Source organism: Mus musculus, chromosome 5, assembly GCF_000001635.26.
Source record: "Mus musculus strain C57BL/6J chromosome 5, GRCm38.p6 C57BL/6J".
Lineage (NCBI taxonomy): Eukaryota > Metazoa > Chordata > Mammalia > Rodentia > Muridae > Mus > Mus musculus.
The window spans coordinates 22,568,492-22,592,219 of NC_000071.6; the positions used below are offsets into that span (position 1 = coordinate 22,568,492).

Genomic DNA, 23,728 nt, shown 5'->3' on the forward strand with positions numbered 1-23,728 from the left:
GGTTCTGAGTTGACACTGATCCCAGGGGATCCCAAGAAACATTGTGGCCCTCCAGTTAAAGTAGGGGCTTATGGAGGGCAGGTGATTAATGGAGTTTTGACTGATGTCCGACTCACAGTAGGTCCAGTAGGTCCCCGGACACATCCTGTGGTGATTTCCCCAGTTCCAGAATGTATAATTGGGATAGATATACTCAGAAATTGGCAGAATTCTCATATTGGTTCCCTGAACTGTAGAGTGAGGGCTATTATGGTTGGAAAGGCCAAATGGAAGCCTTTAGAGTTGCCTCTGCCAAAGAAAATAGTGAATCAAAAACAGTATCGTATTCCTGGAGGAATTGCAGAAATTACTGCCACTATCAAGGACTTGAAAGATGCAGGGGTGGTGGTTCCCACCACATCTCCATTTAACTCTCCTATCTGGCCAGTGCAGAAAACAGATGGATCATGGAGAATGACAGTTGATTACCGAAAACTAAATCAGGTAGTAACTCCAATTGCAGCTGCTGTACCAGATGTAGTTTCCTTACTTGAGCAAATTAACACATCTCCTGGCACCTGGTATGCGGCTATTGATCTGGCAAATGCCTTCTTCTCAGTACCTGTCCATAAGGACCACCAGAAGCAATTTGCTTTCAGTTGGCAAGGCCAACAGTATACCTTCACAGTTTTGCCTCAAGGATATATTAACTCTCCTGCCCTGTGTCATAATTTAGTTAGAAGGGATCTTGATCGTTTGGATCTTCCACAAAATATCACATTGGTGCACTATATTAATGACATTATGCTGATTGGACCAAGTGAGCAGGAAGTAGCAACCACTTTGGACTCATTGGTAACACATATGCGTATCAGAGGATGGGAAATAAATCCAACCAAAATTCAAGGACCATCTACCTCAGTGAAATTCTTAGGAGTCCAGTGGTGTGGGGCATGCAGAGATATTCCTTCTAAGGTGAAAGATAAGTTATTGCACCTGGCCCCTCCTACAACCAAGAAAGAAGCACAACGTTTAGTGGGTCTATTTGGATTCTGGAGACAACACATCCCTCACTTGGGTGTGTTACTTAGGCCTATTTACCAAGTGACTCGGAAAGCTGCTAGCTTTGTGTGGGGCCTGGAACAGGAGAAGGCCCTTCAACAGGTCCAGGCTGCTGTGCAGGCTGCTCTACCACTTGGACCATATGACCCAGCAGACCCGATGGTACTTGAGGTGTCTGTGGCTGATAGAGATGCTGTTTGGAGCCTCTGGCAGGCCCCTGTAGGTGAATCACAGAAAAGACCTTTGGGATTTTGGAGCAAAGCTCTGCCATCATCTGCAGACAACTATTCTCCCTTTGAAAAACAGCTCTTGGCCTGCTATTGGGCCTTAGTGGAAACTGAACGTTTGACAATAGGACACCAAGTTACTATGCGACCTGAACTACCCATCATGAGCTGGGTACTATCAGACCCTGCAAGTCATAAAGTGGGACGCGCACAGCAGCAGTCTATTATCAAATGGAAGTGGTATATACGTGATCGGGCCAGAGCAGGTCCTGAAGGCACAAGCAAGTTACATGAAGAAGTTGCTCAAATGCCTATGGTTTCTACTCCTCTGTTACAATGCCATCTGCTGCCAAGCATGCACCTATAGCCTCATGGGGTGTTCCCTATGATCAACTGACCGAAGAGGAGAAGACTAGAGCCTGGTTTACTGATGGCTCTGCACGTTATGCAGGCACCACCCAGAAGTGGACAGCTGCAGCATTACAACCCCTTTCTGGGACAACCCTGAAAGACACAGGTGAAGGGAAATCTTCACAGTGGGCAGAACTTCGGGCAGTACACATGGTATTACAGTTTGTTTGTAAGAAGAAGTGGCCAGATGTACGATTATTCACTGACTCATGGGCTGTAGCCAATGGATTGGCTGGATGGTCAGGGACTTGGAAAGATCACAATTGGAAAATTGGTGAGAAAGACATCTGGGGAAGAAGTATGTGGATAGATCTCTCCAAATGGGCAAAGGATGTGAAGATATTTGTGTCCCATGTAAATGCTCACCAAAAGGTGACTTCAGCTGAGGAGGAGTTCAATAATCAAGTGGATAAGATGACCCGTTCTGTGGACAATCAGCCTCTCTCCCCAGCCATCCCTGTCATTGCTCAATGGGCACATGAACAAAGTGGCCATGGTGGTCGAGATGGAGGTTATGCTTGGGCTCAGCAACATGGGCTTCCACTCACCAAGGCTGACCTGGCTACAGCTGCTGCTGATTGCCAGATCTGCCAACAGCAGAAACCAACACTGAGCCCCAGATATGGCACCATTCCTCGAGGTGACCAGCCAGCAACCTGGTGGCAGGTTGACTACATTGGACCACTTCCTTCGTGGAAAGGACAGCGTTTTGTTCTTACTGGAGTAGATACTTATTCTGGTTATGGATTTGCCTTTCCTGCACGTAATGCCTCTGCTAAAACCACCATTCACGGACTGACAGAATGCCTCATCTATCGTCATGGTATTCCACACAGTATTGCTTCTGACCAAGGAACTCATTTCACAGCCAGAGAAGTACGACAGTGGGCTCACGATCATGGAATTCACTGGTCTTACCACATTCCCCATCATCCTGAAGCAGCTGGGCTGATAGAAAGATGGAATGGCCTTTTGAAGACGCAGTTACAGCGCCAATTAGGTGGTAACAGCTTGGAAGGCTGGGGCAGAGTTCTTCAGAAGGCAGTATATGCTTTGAATCAGCGCTCGATATATAGTACAGTTTCACCCATAGCCAGGATTCATGGGTCCAGGAATCAAGGGGTGGAAAACGGAATAGTTCCACTTACTATCACTCCTAGTGACCCTCTAGGAAAATTTTTGCTTCCTGTACCCATAACTCTAGGTTCTGCTGGCTTAGAAGTTTTGGCTCCAGAGAGGGGAGTGCTCCTACCAGGAGCTACAACAAACATTTCATTGAACTGGAAGCTCAGACTTCCCCCTGGTCATTTTGGGCTTCTAATGCCCTTAAACCAACAGGCTAAAAAAGGAATAACAGTGTTAGGAGGGGTGATAGATCCAGATTACCATGGGGAAATTGGATTACCTCTTCACAATGGTGGTAAGCAAGATTATGTCTGGAGTGCAGGAGATCCCTTAGGGCGTCTCTTAGTACTACCATGTCCTGTGATTAAAGTCAATGGGAAACTACAACAGCCTAATCCAAGCAGGATGACAAAGGACGCAGACCCATCAGGAATGAAGGTATGGGTCAATCCTCCAGGAAAAGAGCCAAGACCTGCTGAGGTGCTGGCTGAAGGTGAAGGAAATACAGAATGGGTAGTAGAGGAAGGTAGTTATAAATACCAATTAAGGCCACGTAACCAGTTGCAGAAACGAGGATTATAAAGTAATATGAATGCCCATTGTAAATTTACTAATGCGTTTGCGATTGTACGAGGGATAGTTATATCATGTTAGGCGTATTTACAACCTTGTTATTGTTTCATGTGAACATGAGATATTATTTGTGTCAAGTTGACAAGGGGTGGATTGTAGTGGCTATTCCTGGTTGTCAACTTGACAATATTTGGAATGAACTACAATCCGGAATTGGAAGGCTCACCAGTGACCCTTATCTGGAGGCTTGGAGATCCTTATCTGGATCTTGGTTTGAAGATCTTGAGCCATAGTGGCTATGGATTCCAGAAGATTGAATCTCCGAGTTAAGGAACACACCTTTAATCTGGGCTATGCCTTTCATCTGGGATTAAAGGTGTGGTGGAACACACCTTTAATCTGGGCTACACCTTTTGCTGGAGACAATATAAGGACATTGGAAGAAGGGAGTCTAGCTCTTGCTCTTGCTCCTTCGCCTGCTTGCTGCGTGAGACTGAGTAACTGCTAGATCCTTGGACTTCCATTCACAGCTGCGACTGAACCATTGTTGGGAATTGGGCTGCCGACTGTAAGTCATCAATAAATTCCTTTACTATTTAGAAATTATCCATAAGTTCTGTGACTCTAGAGAACCCTGACTAATACACCACCTGTGTGGACGAGAACCTAGCTCTTCCTTCCTTGGGGAGTAGGATTGTGACTGTGTAACTCAAGTCTCTCTTTTCACGACTTTTACATGTGAGATTGACAGAATGACTGAATACATTGTTCATTCCTTATCTGGGACACTAACTGGTGCTTCCTCCCACCCCCTTTAAAATAAAAAACAAAAGACAGAAGTCTGCAAAAAGTCTCATGACTAAGCAAGTTAAAAGGATTCTAAGGAACGCCTCTCTAAGCTCTGCTTAAGTTCACTTATCAGTTATTTCTTGAGAGCAGAAGAGTGCAGCTATTTTATTGATCTTAGATGGCTGATTAAGTCTTCTTTCTGACAGATATAAGTAAAATTAATTTTTTAAAAATTCAATTATATTTGCTTATTTCGCGCGCGCGCGTGTGTGTGTGTGTGTGTGTGTGTGTGTGTCTTTGTGTATACACAAGCTTTTGGAGGACACACTTAGTCAGCAGACAGTTTGTAGGCATTGTTCTCCTCCACCAAGTGGTTTTTAGCATGGGAGGAAGGGTTGTCAGTCCTTTACCTGCTGAGCCCTCCTGCTGGCCTCATAAGAAGGTAAATTCTTACATGACAACAGCCAAATGGGTGGAGGTTTCTGAGGGCTCCACACTCTGCCAGTCAATCCAACACCAAGGACAGATTTGAAATGAAGACCAAAAAAACACATAGTAAGTAGAAAGCTATTTAGAAGGCAGAATTGAAAGGTTCATTTAAAGAGGAGACAAGAATGATGATGTTCAAGATTCTGAGAGGAGCCGGTGACCATCACTGAATGAGGGGATGCAAACAAACAAACAAACACTTCGGAGAGGACAGAGATGGAAGAGTTCAATTTCTAGCAGGCAGAATTGTAGGGACCTGGAAAGCTTCCAAATGGTAGTGCTGCCTTGGCTAAATGGGTCTAGAGCTTAGGGAAAGCCATTTAAGTTAAACACTCAGATTTGAGTCATTAACATTTAGGTGGTTGTTAAATTCACATAGGCCAACTCATGAAGGGGAATGAATTCACAGGGAAGTTAGAAGGTTAGTTTGGGAACCAATATGACATTTAGCTGAACCCAGGACATCTGCTTTGAACCAGGGAGTACGGGATGCAGTGAGTGGTCACAAGTCAGTAATGCTGCCTGGCTGGCTCCAGTTACTCTGTAAAGATTGTCCCACAGGTAAAAGTGTTTGCTGCAGAAGCCTCATGACCCAAATCTGATCCCCAGCACCCACACACCATGAGCACACATACAAGAATAAAGTGTCATAAAAATTAAAACCATCTGAGAATGACTCAATAGATTACTCTCAACCAGTTACAGAGCCTGCCACTGCATAAATCACATTGTGTAAATCGTCAGACTGGCCAGTGTGGATGAGCAGGCACATCCTCCTAGTTCTCAGGCTAGGGATTTTCAGCTTGAGGCTATGCCATCTGCAGCATCTTGTCAAGAAGTAAATTCCCCAATCAAGCAGAGGGACTGTTGAGTTTCTGAACCTGGGCAGAATTCCTTGGACATTTCTAGGCGGCCACAGCTGTAGCAAGGAGAAAGAAAGCACAGAAAGAATGAGAGAAGTGTCTGGGCAAGTGTTGCTGGGCTGGAGAAGTAAGTGAGAAAGACAAAGGGTAGTTTTCAGAAAATCTGCAACCTTGTGGAAGGCCAGTAATGAGGAAGAAAGCCATGAGAAAGACCTTCACAACAGAGGTTAGATTGAGAACTTCTGTCCCCTTTAGGATGAGGGCACATTGTTCTGGCCTTCCAAGGAATTGCCCCCTTGTCCAGGAAGATGACAGTAACCCACTCAGATGTTGTACTGTCTTGCAAACTAGTGCCAGCAGGCAGCCTGAGGACCCCCACCTTGCTCCAGCCTGTTTAGACTAGAGAAGGACAAGGGTGGGGGCTTGGTTGCCTGCCAGCCTCATCCTGCATCCCTAAAATGCTGCTGCTTTCTTCCTTGAGGTAATACTGACTCAATTCAGTATTGAGATATAGCTTGGAGTCTTTTGGAACTGTGACAGTCACCGTGGTTCCTAGATAATGTTTTATTTGCATGGAGAGCTGTCTGTATGAAATGAAGTCTGAATTGCAAAGTAGTCAGAAATGTCCCTGTCACCTGAAAGGAGACTTCAGCCTGAGGGACTGGGGCAGGGGAGGTAGCCTCAAAACTGAATTTCTCCATCTCTAGATGTCGCTCTTGGTATCAAAATAACAATTCCTGGATCTAGAAAGAGTTCCTTATTCCAAGAAAAGGCAGCAGAAGCTCGCCCCTGGAAACAAGAGAAAAGCCTAAACGCAAATGACTGCTTCCTTAGTCAGATATGTGACAAGAAAGATTAGCATGTGGAGCTGCAGCTCAGTAACTGAATTGGCTGAAACATTGGGAGTCTGTCTTTCTCATGGGTTCCAGGTTGGCTGGGAGCTACTATGACTTCCAATCAAAGAGCATCCAAGTCGTTAAGCTTCTCAGAAACTCCTGTAACACCCAGTGTGTGAATTAGCATTTCCTGAATGCTCAACCATCATTGTTCACTGAGAAAATTCTCAAGTTTGCCCTAAGAAGAGAGAGAAGGTTCTTCACTCTAACACATTTTGCCCCATGTGGCCTCAGGACACTCTGCTCTCTGGACTCAGTACAGCTTATTGCTTATCCTTTAACCAGGCCATATGTTGAATTCACTATTTGGTACATCACCACACTGCCAAATATGCAAAGATCATTAAACCAGGAAGAAAAAACCAGGCAGACATCTAACTGAAGTGGCTATTAGTAGACTGCTCCCTAAGCAATGACTATCAGAAGAAAGGATTTTTTAAAGTAGAGAGAGAAAATGCCCTCTCAGACTGTATAACCAGAAGCAATTCTTCCAAAAATGACAGAAAAATAATTATCTTTGATTTAAAAAAAAAAAAGACTTTTTTTATTGTTGTTGGTTACCCCCCCCCCCCACCTCCCGAGACAGGGTTTCTCTGTGTAGCCCCTGGCTGTTCTGGAACTCACTTTGTAGACCAGACTGGCCTCCAACTCAGAAATCCGCCTGCCTCTGCCTCCCAAGTGCTGGGATTAAAGGTGTGCGCCACCACGCCCGGCAAAAAAAAAAAAAAAAAAAAAAAAAAAAAAGACCTTGATTTTTTAAAAAAAGTTTGTTACTGTTGTGCTTATAAAAAGATAAAGAGAAGGGTGTAGTCTATGCAGGTGCAGTCAGGTATGGGGGAGGGGGTGCCTTGGCAGCCCATGCCAAGGTATCCCTTCCCCTTGAGGGACCAGCCACAAGACTGAAGTTGCTACTACAATCTATATGATGACTAAAACTGTCACCTCATGACAATTTATTATGACTCTTCTTTATATGCTGATATTCTCTGTTCCAGGTCAAGTTCACCACTGATCTGTTGCTGTGACTAAAGATTAGGTTGCATTTTCTAGAGTTATATATAAATAGACTTGTACTTGTTTAAATGGACCTGGGTTATTTATAAAATTAGTACCTTTATTTTACGTACATATACGTATATATTATGATTCTTTGTGAGTTTCACATCATGCACCCCTACTCCACTCATCTCCCAGTCCCACTGTATCCACCCCCTGCCCTTGCAACCTCCTCGCTCAAAAGAAAATAAAAAGCACAAACAAAAAAAAAACAAAACAAAACAAAACAAAACAAAAAACACAGACAACTTCTTGTCATGGAAGCTGTAGTGTGTCACAGTGTGTTCCACAGTGTACCCCTCTGTCCACACATCTTCACTTGGGAATGTTGGTCTGGTTCAAGGACTTGGGCTTCTGTGACATCACCAATATTGGATCCTCACCTGGTTTCCTCCCAGTTATCCTGTTGTTACCCTGAGTCGTGGAGACTCTGCAGCTTTAGATCAGCAGGACCTTACCCTTCTCATGCTCAAACAGTTCACACGTGGTGTAGATTTTGGGGCGGGCCAACTCAAAGCCTTAGGTCTGAGCCTGGGTGGTACCTGAGTTGGTCAACATGCAGGCTCTCCTGCATCTGTACAACTCAGGTGAGCTCTGCAGCACTGCTTGGGCTAGGCCACCCAGTGCATAGTAGCTTTTGAACTGGCCTTTTGCATTTAGCATAATTATTTTAAAATTCATTCATGTTACAGTTGATGAAAGAGAGTGTTCCTTCTATATTATTAACAAATACTAGTCTTTTTCTGTTACATATAAAACAAAGATGTTTAGGATTCAGTCTGAATATTTTGGTTTATGATTTGAATTGTGGGTTTAGATTAATAATTAGAGCGACTGCTTCATTATAAAATTTAAAAATAAAAAGCTTAGAATTTCCTAGTTTGTTTACATGGAGTTCCATGGCCTCTGTTGTTGGAGAGAGTTAATCCCTGTAGAGCATTGGGCTTTGCTGTCTCCATTTCTGCATATTTCATTTTATGTCTTGCACTAATATATAATTTTTAATAAAAGTTTTCCTTTTCATTTTCACTCTATTTGTATGAATTATAAATTTAGGATAATTATTGACAACAATCTTCATACACACACACACGTACACACACACACATATATATATATATAAAACCAACTAAGTTATGATGTACATTTTCATTTCTGCTCTGGATTTTTATAGATATCAGCAATACTACAATACAGTAACCAGTCCTCACTTTGGACAGTTATAATCTACACAAGTACAAGTTGCACACTTTATTTAAAAGCAAGTTCCTAACAATTTGGCTTCAGTTTCAGTTTCCAAGGAAAGTTAACTGTGAGCAGTGCATACATGCACAGTTCACAAGTCAGTTCATGAAGATACACAGACATCGTAATCAGTGATTAACCCCAGGATTAACATAAACAGAAGAGCATACAGATGCATTTACTGCTTTCTAGTCTCCCAGTGACAAACCCACATGACATTTTACAAATGGGTACTTAAGAGACGGAGTTTGCTCAACAAACAAGAAAGTGCGGGGGAAGAAGTGAAGTCAGGGGTGAGAAAGTAAAAAGAGTCACCCATCAGAGAATGGAAATTGTGTGGATGGTGATGTTACAAGAGACTGTAAGGCAATTCAGGCAGGTGAATTCTGTGAAGGTGGCTTACAGATATCAACAATGATGGACAATGAGAAGTGTGTGGGTGTCCCAGAGGAAGGGACACTGGCAAGAAAACAGACAAACAAGCAAGCAAAACAACCTCATTACCTTTAAAGGAACACCCAGAGATGCTTCCCAACATTGAAACCACAAAGGGTGAAGGTCAGGAATATTTTCACACAAAAGTAGCAGTATAAAAATATAATTTGAAAAGATATTGTTGCAAAAGTGACAATGGTAATAGGTTTCCAGCAATGTATTTAATAAAAATGTAGGAAGAATGTTAAGAAACCATGAGCTCATCTGAAAATGAATATATAGACATAAAAACATATGTGAAACATTGGGGGTCACTTGCTCCAGTTGAAATCACGTGAAAACTACACCTGCATAGCCCTGAGGATCATTTGCAGAAAGCTTGCTCTAGAGGATGAGAAAGTAGGCTGAAAAGTCTTAGTATAAATATCGGGACTTTTTCTCTCTTGGGGAAAGACTACAGACTATGCATTGCTTCTTGTTAACAGCAGTTCCTGGGAAAACATCTGTGGCCCATTAGGGATGTGGAATGATAGCTGGAGAATCTGCCGATGGCATCTTCATAGGCTATAAGTGTCTGTGATGTCTTGGGAATGTTCTGCCTTCAGACAGCTTTAACATATAACTACTAAGGCTCAACACTTCATCTGTCTTAGCCCTGAAAAGCTATAACACTACCTAGTAATGCTGGGTATCTTTTCAGCTGCGGATTTATTGAAAAAAAAAAAAAACCCAAAAAACCCATCACCCTCCTTTCAAATCTCCCACTGTCATTTGCTGTTAACCCAACATCAACATGTATAGACCTACCAATTGCCCAGTCCCATACTGGGTTCCTGAAGCCACACTCCAGGCCAAGCCAGAGCCCCACTTGGGAGAGGAAACAGTTGTCAGTGGTCTCCAGTAGAAACACACACAGTGTGCTTTACTGGTCTGTTTGGTTTACTGCTCCATATTATACAAAGCCAATTGTGGCTTTCAAATGTTCATCTAGTTTTGTCCTATTGGGTCAGTTCAGTGCATTGTGAGATAGTTTGCTCTTCACAAAGAAGAGAGAATAGCATAATGGAAGAAATAAAAGGAAGTGGAAAATATAAAAATGTAAAATGTATATCACTTGTAGATTTTCAAATCAGGGGGGTCATAGGCCTGTAAATAAGCAGACAAAATACTTTTAGAAGCAAGAGACAGAGTTTGATAAACTAATAACAAGTACGAACCACACACCAAATGGACAAGATCATCGACTCAGTTGACTTTTAATCTTATTTCATATAATTTTATCTCCAATTAATAGATCATTTCATTCCAGTCATACTGAAGTGTCTCATATTCCTCATCCCTTGAAGTTCATGAGGAAACTTATATTTAAGTATAGGTGGTCCCCATTTTCTTTAGTCCACCCAGCTTACAAGAGCCCACTGTCCCATTGGACTTTAGCAAGACTCTTCCCATTCCTTTTTGCTTGTTTGCTTTAGCTTTTAAAATATTTATTTACATATATTTATATGTTTGCTTGCTTGTATATCTGTGCACCACATGTGTGAAGTACCTGTAGAGTCCCATGGAACTGGAGTGAAGGATGGTTGTGAGCCCAGACTGGTGCTAGGAACTGAGTCTGGGTCCTCTGCAAAAGCAGCAAGTACCTTTAACTGTTGAGCCATTTCTTCATCCTCTTTGTCTAATTCTTTGGACATGTGAATCTCTGCCAAAGCTAGGCAACAAGGCAGAAAGTCTCCCTCTCAGCTTCTGTTACCACCCATAATCCAACCTCAAATCCCTACTGCAGAGCCTGTTGATTTCCAGTTTTTCTCCTGGCTTTGCGGGGGGGAAATCCACCCCATTACTCAGTCACTAAAACTATCCCTTTTCATTTGTTTCCAAACCAAGCTTTTAGAAAAAAAAATATAAGCACTGTGGGTTATCTATACACACAGCCTTCTTGGAACTGGATTGGAGAAATCTCTGAATAACGTTCTAAGTTAACATCTCAAAAATATTGTTTACATTAAATTCAGAGGAATATTGCATAATCCAGCCAGATAAGTAAGCCACTGTTCTATGACACAGGATTCAGTCCTTAAGTTTCTCAGACTCCCAAGCACTGCAGGTAGGCAAAGACTGTCCATTGCATTGTAACCATTGCATCTGTTACAGTACCAGCCATGCAAAACCCTCGGCAGACACTTGGCCAAACCTGGTCAAATCCCCAACCACTGCAACTGGCACTGGTCAGCAGTTCATTAGTACCTTCAGTCTTTCATACAGGCCTGCAGCTTAGAAAATACAGAGTAAGCTCTGAAAACTGAAACTTTATGTCATTTGCAAGAAACAGTTAACCTGCCTTGAAGCCATGTATATTCTTTGTTTGATTTATGCCATGTAACTAGCTTTCTATCTTGCTGGAAAAAAAGAAGAGCAGTGTGTTTTGTTATTATGTGATGTCCCAGACTTTCTAGAAGTATTAAATCATGTATGGTCTGCATACTATATTTCTTTATACAATCCTTAAAATTATGAATTTCAAAAGATTTAACTATGAAGATTTTTTTTTCTGGCTGGCACACAAAATATTTCTTCCAGATAAACTTAAGTCACCATTTCTAATAAAACAACCAAGCAGAGGTGAAGGATAATCACTCTGGAGGTTAGTGAATATGGAAGCTTAGGGCAAAACCTTGTGAGGGGAGGTAGTGTGCGGCTGGGCATCCTGGGCTCTCTATGGAGCAAATGAACCTACTAGCCAAGGAGACAACACATGTCTGTTGGCTAAACTATTCAGGCACTGGGAAATGAAGTGGAAACAGAGGTACTACTCTATGACATTGAAGAGAGGGTCAAGGGGGAGGAGAAGTGAGTATTCAGTCATTGTGATCCAGCCTGCAGCTTATTAGTAGAAAGAAGTATTTCAGGATTTGGAACAAAAATCAAGGTCTTGTAGCTGCTGAGTGTGACAGACTATACTGTTAATTTATATAAAAAGAAGTAGTAGCTGGGAAAAAGAAATGACTGAAGAAAATTGAGTAGGATCACATTTCTGTCCGAGAAGGTTTAATTCTCATGGAGAAGACTAGAGCTAACATTCCAAGTGATAGTCCAAGAGGATGTACACAAGAACCCAAGAGAACCAAGGAAGGGGTGCTGACAGAGTGGTCCTCAAAGCTGTTTCAGAGCATGGAACCTAGGGATTGGCCTCACAGCGTGAGGATGCACATACCAAGTGAAGACCATTTTACGAGGAAGTTTTAAGTTCCCTCCTTCCAATGCTCTGGTGAGCCGGGTAGATATAAATAGACTACAAGTATGATTTAAAAATATCTACCATAACATATAACATAAGCAAGCAGTATGTTTCTTATGTAGTAACGTTACTCTGTTCTGCAAAATATTCTCTGCAGAGTTGGCCAGCTTCAGGTCTCTCGTCACCATAGGACCTAGAAATGTGTCTGCCTGCAGACACTGTTGTACTCTAGTGTTTGCTGCCACATGATGCCCACTCTCATGAAGCAGACAGAGAAAGAAGTGGAGTCATTACCTTGGATGTGTCCCCCCACCCCCAGCACTCCCTTCCCCCTGAGAGGTCCCCTGCAGCTTTCCAGGACAAGCTGTAGAATGGGCCCTTGACCTACTTTCACAAGGTGCCAGGCTCTTGGCTGACATCACATCCAGCATCTTGCTAATGTCATTACTTTCTGCTTCTGGCTGTTTTCTCACTGTGTTGGCTGTCCCTGAGATTGCTATCTGTTCACCCTTGCTTTGTGTTTTGCTCTCTGATTAGCATTCTATACTGTACTATCCTACCCAATGCCTCCTTTCTTATTTACACATCCAGAGACCAGAGACTGTCATATAATTCCCTTAAAGTCTGTATGATGCACACTACATGACTCATTGAATTTTTGACAAATTGAAAATCAGACCAGACAAATAAGTTTCTACATTGTTCCCCACCAGTTACGATATTAAAGTATTGAAAACGCTTTAATGGGTGAGAGCTGCATATTTTTAAATTTTTTACAAAATGAAATAGGACATGATAGAGAGAAGGATGTCACCAAGTATTGTAAAACAGAATATTATTTTGTGAAACTCCTGCTTCATAAAAGTTGAGTGTCGATGAATAAAAGTTTTTTAAATAACATAAGCTATAAAAGAACTTTGGAAGGCAGTGATGTTTAATCCTGACTGTCAACTTGATGGGGTCAGTATACAACTGGGGTGCACATCTCTGGGTTGTTGTATAAGAGTATTTTTAGAAAGAATTAACAGAACAGAGAGGATCCCTGAGAAATAAGCACATCTGAGTGGGTGCTATAGAGAGATACAGGGAGGTCTGAGAAGAGAGCGTGCTATTTGTTTGATTTTTGTTGGTGAGACCACCTATCCATACTGTTGTAGCTGATGCTTTCCTTTGGTGACATCAGACTCTGGCCTCCTTCTGGGAACCAAAGACTAGCAACTTCACTTGTTGCTAGTCTTGTTGGCATTGTTGGGACACCCAGTCTTTAGGACTAAGCAGATCCTAGGTTTTCAGATCCTCTAGCATGAAGATGGATGGTATTAGGCTACCTAGCCTCTATCACACTAGCCAGTCTAATACTCCCCATCCCTGTATACAGATGTGTGTGCTCACTTTATCAGTTTCGTTTCTCTGGACAACCCTTACTAATATAAAGGTCATGAATTATATTGCATAGTGGGTTAGATATTAAGTCGATATCTGTTCATTTTGTATATCTAATTTCTTGTCATACTTTATTTCAGGCACTAGAACTACTTTATGAGCATAATTCCTTGGACCATAATCGTCACCTGAGGAAGCCGCGTGAGACACCAGTCTTAGGGTAAGTTTAAGGCTACCTGTGGATATATTGGTGAGAATTGGTAAGAAATCCCAGTTCTCTCTCTCCCTTCCTGAACTTTAAACGGTTTACTTTGGATCTTTCCCCCTTTGCAATCCAGAGTCCTAGCCAATATAAAAGAACATGGAAGGAAGAGTTGGAAAATCTGGGTTTGGGCCACACAGCCCTCACACTGGATGTATGATTGGAAAATCACTCTCACCAGCAGTTTATTTCTTGTCTACAGTAAGGGAAGCGGCTCAGGTTGGTAGTTCACCAGCCTTGCTTATTCTCACAGTTCCCAGTTATTCCAAAATGAAGATGGGAAAGCAGAGATGCCAAGCTCCAGGCTAGGCTCTTCTGAATCAAACACAGTGTCAGTGTAGATAGAACAGGCACTTGTAATGATTTTTTTTTATTCTATGCATATGGGTGTTTTTGTACTACATGTGTGCCTTTTGCTCTTAGAGACCAGGGAAGGGTCTTGGATCTGCTAGACCTGGAGTTGCACATGGCTGTCAATTGTCAAGTAGGTGCTGGGAAATGAACATGGTTCCTCTGGAAGAGAAGTCAGTAACTTTAACTACTGAGCCATTTTTTTTCAGACCCAACCACCTTAGATGGTTCTGACTAACCACCAAGCTAGATAAATCGGAACTATATAATTTCTATAGAGTTTCCACATTTAATAACACTCAGTGCTCTGTATTCCTGGAGATCACGCAGTTTGACTGAATTCTTAGCAATTGATATAGTGACACATATAGAATATGAACTTTGTTTTTGTTGACTGGCTAAGACAAATGGTGCAATGAAGATGGTGGTGATGATGAGTGAGGATATATCCTGAGGGTATTGCTGAGGATATGTGCTGAGGGTATATGCAGAGGGTATGTGCTGGGGATATGTGCTGAGGGATATGTTCTGAGGGTATGTGATGAGGGTATGTGATAAGGGTATTGCTGAGGGTATGTACTGAGGGTATGTACTGAGGGTATGTGCTGAGGGTATGTGCTGGGGATATGTGCTGAGGGTATGTGCTGAGAGGTATGTGCTAAGGGTATTGCTGAGGGTATGTGCTGAGGATATGTGTTGAGGGTATGTGCTGAGGATATATGCTATTACTATGTCAATAAGGTGTCTAGAAAAGTAATACCAATAAATGAATTAAAATTTCTCAGTGTACCTAACATGTAGGATGGTCTGCACAATTACAAATGTTTATTCAAGTAGTAAGGATATTTAAAGACAGCAATGTAGAAGCAAAGGTGGAAAGTACAGAGAAACTGGGTGACTACATTTGTTTTGTGTCATTACTGAGATTTATAGTATCCAGAAGTGTCATATTTCTTGTGTCAGAACATAAATATAAATTAGAGATGTGAGACAAATGATAATACAAGGCCTTGGTGATCTTTCTTAAGTAATTTTCTCCTGCCCAAAGTTTTCACTCTGTATGAAAAATCACATATTTCTGTCATTAATTTACGAAAACCCACAGAGATAAGCCTCATTACCCCAATGGATATGTGTCTATTTCCCTCTGTAATATGCTTCAGAATAATTTATTAGTCTGTTCCTTGTTTTTTTTTTTTCAAGAACATTAGCATGACAGGCAGACTTGACACCCTCTGCCTGGGAGATGGGTGTCTCAGTACATTTTCATTATGTTTCTCTCTCTGCTCCCCTTAGTGGGAACTGCAAAGAGTAATGGGATATTTGGAAAGACAAACACACTGACATCAAGAATGGAGACTCATCTCTTCTGTGTCCTGGGGGCTCTGAGGTCGTGGCCACAGAGGCGAGAAGAGTGTGTAGTGTCCATTTGTGAAGAGTTAGGATAGACCTTTTGGGAGAAGAGAGGCAGGTGCACCCGGACAGTCGAGTAGGCAGAGTAGGGTAGGGGAGCAGGAGTTATTTTATACCTAAGGAAGTAACTATTTTTGAAACATTAGAGTAGCTTGTCAGCCTTGACTTTCTTTTTTTTTTTTTTTTTTCAGATTCCCAAGACACTAGACTAGGATGAGTAATTCTAGGCAATGACTGTCATTGTCAGGATAGCTCCATAATTAGAGAAATACAAACCATGTCTCAGTCAGAGTTACCACAAATAGAGCTGCTTCGGTAGCTGTCAATTAGCAAAGGTTAATAAAGTCAGAACAGCCAGATGGTGGAGAAGTTGAAGACTGTAAATGTTTCTTTTGCTTCAGCAAACCCAAAAGAAATGGGTCCTGAATTCTGCAGTAAAGTTGATGGGATTTCTGTGGGTATCCACCAGAGAGCGCTGCTTGAACATTGGTTTAAGCCAATAGAAAGCCATCATATTAGCCTTTTCAAGGTGAGCTTTTGAGCACAAAAACCATGTTCTGGGTTGACATACTTCAGTTAACAACAACAGTTAGCCTGAAGCAGAACTATAGAAGCTAAAAAGCAAGGTTAGTACATTTTGAGACTTTCCCAGAACCATTAACTTGGTTGGATTAGGCCTTTGTTTTAGTGTTGGCAGGTGGTGCTGTCTACATGCTGAGTGATACAGCCTGAATAGTACTTCCATCACGGAGTCAGTTGTGCTATGGTCTGGGACCCTTTTACATGTTAAAAATTTTCCTTTAGATTCATAATGCAGTTGGAATCTCTCTTCACTTGTGAAAATGTCACAAAATGGCTTAAGCAGGGAACCTTGCTATCTTAGCTGCTTTTCCGGATGCTGTGATAAAATATTGCAACAAAAGCAGCTGCAGGCAGAGACAGTTTATTTTGGCTTACAAATTCCCAGGAAAGTCTATCATGACAGAGAAGCCTTAGCCCGTTAAATTCCTCCAAGGATGCTGGGGAATCTAGGTGTATTGCATCTATAGTTAGGAAGCAGAGAGTGGTGAATGCTGACACTTCTTTTCATGCATCTGAGGAATTATGCTCAGGGAAGGCTATCGGCCATTATTTGGATGGGTTTTCCCACCTCAACTAACTTAATGAAGATGATATAGCACAGTTATGGCCAGAGGCCCTCCATTGGAGTACCCAGCAGCATGTCACCTACACAATTCTCATATCTAGTTGATAATTAATATTAGCCATTGCATTGTCTAAACTGTTTTAATAAGCTGGAGGTTAAAAAAAATTCTGTTCCCCAATTTGAAAAATAAACCAGAGATATTTATCCAAGAAAGTAGACACCTGTGAACCAAGGTGCTATTCGGAGAACCAACGTGCTATTCGGAGTTATGTAATTATTTCCTTCACAAATAGAAGTGGTTGAATACAGCTGCCTACAGGCATCAGGCTCAAATTACTGATGCTTAAATACACATCCTGTACACTAAGAAACAGACACATTCAGTTATCTTATCTGTTGCATTGCGTGCATAGTTTTGTTTTATTTCAAAATCTAGAAAAACCTCTTATTTTTAGCACACAAATCACAGGAACTTAAGAGAATATACCTTTAGCTTTTAATACAATCATATGCTTAAAACTTACATAATATTTGAAAAGTTCATAGTAGCTGGAGTTTGATACAAAGCCTGGTGTGATGGTTTCTCTTTCCCTTTCACATCTCTCCACTCCTTTATGTCGTATATTTAGGATATGAAGTCTGTATAAGTAAGATGTGAGAACTCTGTGAAGATTAGATAAAAATAAAGTTTTGCTCAAGACAGCTTTATTCATCAGCTACAAATAGATGTGATATTTAAATACCAACAATCATATTGTAGTTTGCACATAAGAATCATTTTAGAAGTTAAGTTTAAAAAGGAAACACAATTGTCAAAATTTCTGTTGACAGAAGGTATCTGCCCACGTGTAAATTTTTCCATTCTCCTTAATATACGGTGTAACAGCGGCGCCTGCTTTCATTCTGTTCTTAAGTCAGTGACGACAGCAGCACTCAGCTTTATCAGGTGATTGCATTACCTGCCAGGAGGTCCCTGCAGAGCTAGTTGAATATTCCTAAAGGTCAGTGTGTAATTGTGGTTGTGATTTCCCAAAGCAGAAATAGCTAGCATTTACATTGTTGCAACCTAGTATGTCGATTAAGTTTAGCATCTCTGGTTCAAACAGAAATGTTAATTACTTGCAAAAAAAAGTGAAAATGGTGTACTTCATAATTACAAACTTGTATTTGCAAGCCTTTGGCACGAAGTACCTTTGGATATGTTCTATTTCTGCTGATTGACCTTCTCCACTCAGAAGCTGGGAAATTACATCTATAGATAGCTAAATATAATTTCAAGGTTTTTCCATCTGCAAACACGCGGGAGCTGCTCTTTCATTCCTCAGACAGACACTGAGATACTGGGGTAGAAGAAGGAAAATACAATGGTCTCTCTTATTAAGAAGTCCCAAATTTAGTCAGGAAAGACATTTGCAAATATGTGTGTGTAAGGTCATACACGGAAATATATCTGGATGCTGAAGAAGCCTAATTCTTGGTGGATGGGCAGGCAGTCTCACAAACAGATAGAGGTGTTCCAGAAATATGTAGGGTTTGCATAAAGACAAGAGTGTTTGAGAGTAGCAAGAAGTTGAGTTTAGGTTTAGACTGAGTTGAAGGATTAGAGAGGAACCAAAGAGGAGAAGGGAAAGATGGATGGAAACCAGGTACCTTGGCCATGACGCTGAGCCTCAGGAAATACACGCATATCAGACCACACACACAAGATCAATACTATTCATACACTTTCTTCATATTTCTCACATTCTGCCAAAGTCTTCAGGTTATCAACTACTGAGCTGCTAAAGGCAGTGAAGAATAATACTGCAGGATTTTGAGATACAATGTAGAACAAACCTATGTTTCTATGACAATATGGAGACTCTTAAGTAATAACCTTGCATGTATCAGGTTCGAAGAGGGACTGGTTAGAGACTACAGATGTGCAACAATACCACATCCAGTTCAGGATTTTCAAATCTGTCCACGGGTAGTCAGGACATTTAGATTACAGGTTGTACACGTGGATCTTTGGTTTCTAGCACAGTTTCTTTAACCTGTCACACCAGTTGAAGGCCCTCCTGACCCCTGACTTTTTGAGTCACTGCCATTGCAATTAAGATTTCCCATTTGGCAGGAAACTGCAGAGGACTAATCAGTTGCCAGCTTCATTTTGGCTCAACCTCAAGACTTTTCACATCAATGTGTTTGTCTCATGTCTGGCTCATACCAGATTTCTCTAGTCCTTTGATCTAGTTTCAGACAGGAAAGAGGTGAGTTTACTGTAGGTAAAAGCTGACACAAGAGTAAACAGACAGCGATTCTGTGGTTTCTGCCCATATAACTGGTAGAGCAAGACTCACCAATCAGATGGTGAGAATGAAGGTCATAATGGTGAGGCTTGGTGACTTCTAGGTTGAGAGACTGAAATACTTAGAAAAAAATCAAAGGGAAAGGCTCTTCAGCTTATCAGGGTCAGGAGCCATGTGCTGCTTGTCTGTTAAATACTGATGAGTTCTGAGGTCATGTTTGCTTTTCTTATTTCATCTTTTAGACTTTGTGCAATAGCATCCATTCTTGTGGCTCCAACCTTACTGCTTGTGTGCTGGTCTCTTTGCTATGAGAATTTTCCCACTCCATCTAGGTAATAAGAACTCAATGAGTATTCACTGGATAGATGAATTGTGCTTGAGTTGCTCATCTTGCATATTTTCTAAGAGTTATTATGCTGTATATTATACTAAATATATGATCTATATACATATATATAGAATATGTATATACTATGTATATACAATATATGCGTATTCTAATGTAATATATACATTAGCCTATTTTCTAACATGAAAACATTTATGAGACTGAAATGTAAGATTATAGTCATTTTTAAGTTGAGAGTCATTGGTGGCAAATGGATGAATACAATATCAGCAATGAATTAGAAAATACATGGAGAAGAAAGGCAGTAAGATGTCAATAATACTGATGAATTAAGTATAGGAAAACAAAATAGAGTAAGTTCTCAAGAAAAGAAGAAAGGGGAAGGCAAGATAAAATCAGGGAATAAGGATGGAAATCATTTAGATGAAAGGGTCTTAGCCTACTGGCCATCCCCAAACCTCAGGATGTTACAGTTTGAATATAAAGCATAGGCTTACATACTTGAACACCTAGTCTACAAGTTGGTGGTACTGATTTGAAAAAGCTGAGATGCTTCTAAGAGGTGGAACCTCATTGGAAAAGGAGAGTTGTTGAGAACAGGTCTTGAGATCATACAGCCATCATCTCTTCCTGTCTATGCTCTGTCTGCTCTGGTGCAGTGTGACTAGCTTACCTCATATCACCCTACTACCATGTCTTACTGGTCATGCCAGACTGTATACCTTCTCAAACTATAAGCTAAACCAAACCAAAGCTTCCTTAAGTTGCTTCTGTCCAGTATTTTGTAACAGTCATGAGAAAAGTAACCTATAAAATGACTAGCTGACGTGTGAACTTGGAGTCTGTATTTTACAGTGACTGAGTGTGTAGGAGAATTTAACAGGCTTCTGTGTTCCCAGAAGGAAGGGCAGATGGTCCTGACAATGAATAGGTATGAGCATGAGTGGAGTGACTGTGTTTGGTGCCAATCCTGAGTGACTGTCACCACTTTCCATGTGAGGTATTTGGTATGTCACGCCCATACAATGGCAATCTTTATAGATTTAGAGCTACTGATTCGGAAAGGAAAAATATGTCCACTATAAAACAAACAAACAAACAAACAAACAAACAGTCTGTTTTACTGCAAACTGTGACTGTGGTTTGGGCACCTCTGAGAGTGCCCATGATGGAGAATCACCATGTGGGCAGTGGCAGTTGACTCTGATTTTAGAAGAAGGTGATGCTGCAGAATTGATGCATGGAAAGATCTATCTGAAATGTAGACAGCTCACTCTGACATCCTTTGGTACTTCTGTGCCCGGCTTTAATGCTGAATGAGAAGCTGTAGCAACCTTCTCAGAGTGCTACACCACCAAGAGCAGCAGACCAAGGATGAATGGATAGTGAGGAAAGGCTGTGGTGGCATTGTGGCCACTTTGATACCAGAGAAGCAATAGGGTCATGACTCACCAGGCTGGTTGTCTTGCTATGTTTCCCCATGTGTCATAGTCCATCAGAGCTGGGAGGGCTATTTTAGAAACATATGAACTAGGAGATCCAGGTAGTAGCAGTTGTCCCTGGATTAGGTTCCTGGAGACACTGCTCAGACTGCTCTTTAGAGGTTTGTTGAGCTACTTGCCAGGAATGCTATTTGCAGAGGGTGTTGACCTCTAGGCCCCTTCAAGGATTGGCTCAGCTGTCCTCAGGAGTGTCACTCAAGGTCATGACTCTTTCTAGCCCAGTTAATCATTAATTTACTTAGAAATATAAAGGTCTGGGCATCTTTACCCAACCCAGGTCATGTGGAAGGTCTGTTCTAGCCTCAGTATTTCTTGTGTGGTTAGCCAAAGCTGACACTAGGCCTTCACCACAGCCTCAAACTCCTTCATTCCTGACCTGCTTCCTGCTTTTACCTTGACAGTTTCTAATATCAAGGATTCTTCTTCTTTTTTATTTTTTGACTTTTTTTTTATTAGATATTTTCTTTATTTACATTTCAAATGCTATCCCGAAAGTTTCCAATACCCTTCCCCCGCCCTGCTCCCCTACCCACCCACTCCCACTTCTTGGCCCTTTCATTCCCCTGTACTGGGGCATAAAAAGTTTGCAATACCAAGGGGTCTCTCTGATGGCCGACTAGGCCATCTTCTGCTACATATGCAGAAAGAGACACAAGCTCTGGGGGTACTGGTTAGTTCATATTGTTGTTCCACCTATAGGGTTGCAGACCCCTTCAGCTCCTTGGGTGCTTTCTCTAGCTTCTCCATTGAGGGCCCTGTGTTCCATCCTATAGATGACTGTGAGCATCCACTTCTGTATTTGCTAGGCACTGGCATAGCCTCATATGAGACAACTATAACAGGGTCCTTTCAGCAAAATCTTTCTGGCATATGCAATAGTGTCTGGGTTTGGTGGCTGAATATGGGATGGACCCCTGGGTAGGGTAGTCTCTCGATAGTCCATCCTTTCGTCTTAGCTACAAACATTGTCTCTGTAACTCCTTTCATGGGTATTTTGTTCCCTATTCTAAGGAGGAATGAAGTATACACCCATTGGTCCTCCCTCTTGATTTTCTTGTGTTTTGCAAATTATATCTTGGATGTTCTATGTTTCTGGGCTAATATCCACTTATCAGTGAGTGCATATCTAATGACTTCTTTTGTGATTGGGTTACCTCACTCAGGATGATATCCTCCAGATACATCCATTTGTCTAAGTATTTCATAAATCCATTGTTTTTTAATAGCTGAGTAGTACTTCATTGTGTAAATGTACCACATTTTCTGTATCCATTCTTCTGTTGAGGGAAATCTGGGTTCTTACCAGCTTCTGGCTATTATGAATAAAGCTGCTATGAACATAGTAGAGCATGTGTTCTTATTGGAAGTTCTTCTAGGTATATGCCCTGGAGAGGTAGTGCTGGATCTTCAAGTAGTATTATGTCCAATTTTCTGAGGAACCTCCAGACTGACTTCCAGAGTGGTTGTACAAGCTTGCAATCCCACCAACAGTGGAGGAATGTTCCTCTTTCTCCACATCCTCGCCAGCATCTGCTGTCACCTGAATTTTTGATCTTAGCCATTCTGACTGGTGTGAGCTGGAATGTCAAGGTTGTTTTGATTTGCATTTCTCTGATGATTAAGGATGTTGAATATTTTTTCAGGTGCTTCTCAGCCATTCAGTATTCCTCGGGTAAGAATTCTTTGTTTAGCTCGGCACCCCATTTTTTCCCTTTTTTAAAATTAGGTATTTTCATCATTTACATTTCTAATGCTATCCCAAAAGTCCCCCATGCCTCCCCCCACCCCACCCCTACCCACCCACTCCCACTTCTTGGCCCTGGTGTTACCCTGAACTGACGCATATAAAGTTTGCAAGACCAATGGGCCTCTCTTTCCACTGATGGCCGACTAGGCCATCTTCTGCTACATATGCAGCTAGAGAGGAGGGTACTGGTTAGATCATATTGTTGTTCCACCTATAGGGTTGCAGATCCCATTAGCTCCTTGGGTACTTTCGGTAGCTCCTCCATTGGGGGCCCTGTGATCCATCCAATAGCTGACTTCCCTGGCATACATAGCCTCACAAAAGACAGTTATATCAGGGTCCTTTCAGCAAAATCTTGCTAGTATATGCAATGGTGTCAGCATTTGGAGGCTGATTATGGAATGGATCCCCAGGTATGGCAGTCTCTAGATGGTCCATCCTTTCGTGTCAGCTCCAAACTTTGTCTCTGTAACTCCTTCCATGTGTGTTCTGTTCCCAATTATAAGAAGGGGCAAAGTGTCTACACTTTGGTCTTCGTTCTTCTTGAGTTTCATATGTTTTGCAAATTGAATCTTATATCTTGAGTATTCTAAGTTTCTGGGCTAATATCCACTTATTAGTGAGTACATATCATGTGAGTTCTTTTGTGATTATGTTACCTCACTCAGGATGATGCACTCCAGGTCCAACCATTTGCCTAGGGATTTCATAAAATTCATTGTTTTTAATAGCTGAGTAGTCCTCCATTGTGTAAATGTACCACATTTTTCTGTATCCATTCCTCTGTTGAGGGACATCTGGGTTCTTTCCAGCTTCTGGCTATTATAAATAAGGCTGCTATGATCATAGTGGAGCATGTGTCCTTTTTACCGGTTGGAACATCTTCAGGATATAT

At 41.6% G+C, this 23,728-nt stretch overlaps 1 long non-coding RNA gene across 1 annotated transcript in view; it reads right to left on the reverse strand.

Moving 5' to 3' along the window:
• The window catches only part of Gm42225, a 31,042-nt gene extending 9,856 nt beyond the window's left edge, over positions 1–21,186 (reverse strand). The window contains exons 1-2 of the long non-coding RNA XR_880870.2: positions 21,037–21,186; positions 17,469–17,607 (exon numbers count right to left, since the gene is read on the reverse strand). This is a non-coding gene — a long non-coding RNA (predicted gene, 42225). The remainder of the gene's footprint in view (positions 1–17,468; positions 17,608–21,036) is intronic.
• Positions 21,187–23,728: the final 2,542 nt, after the last annotated feature.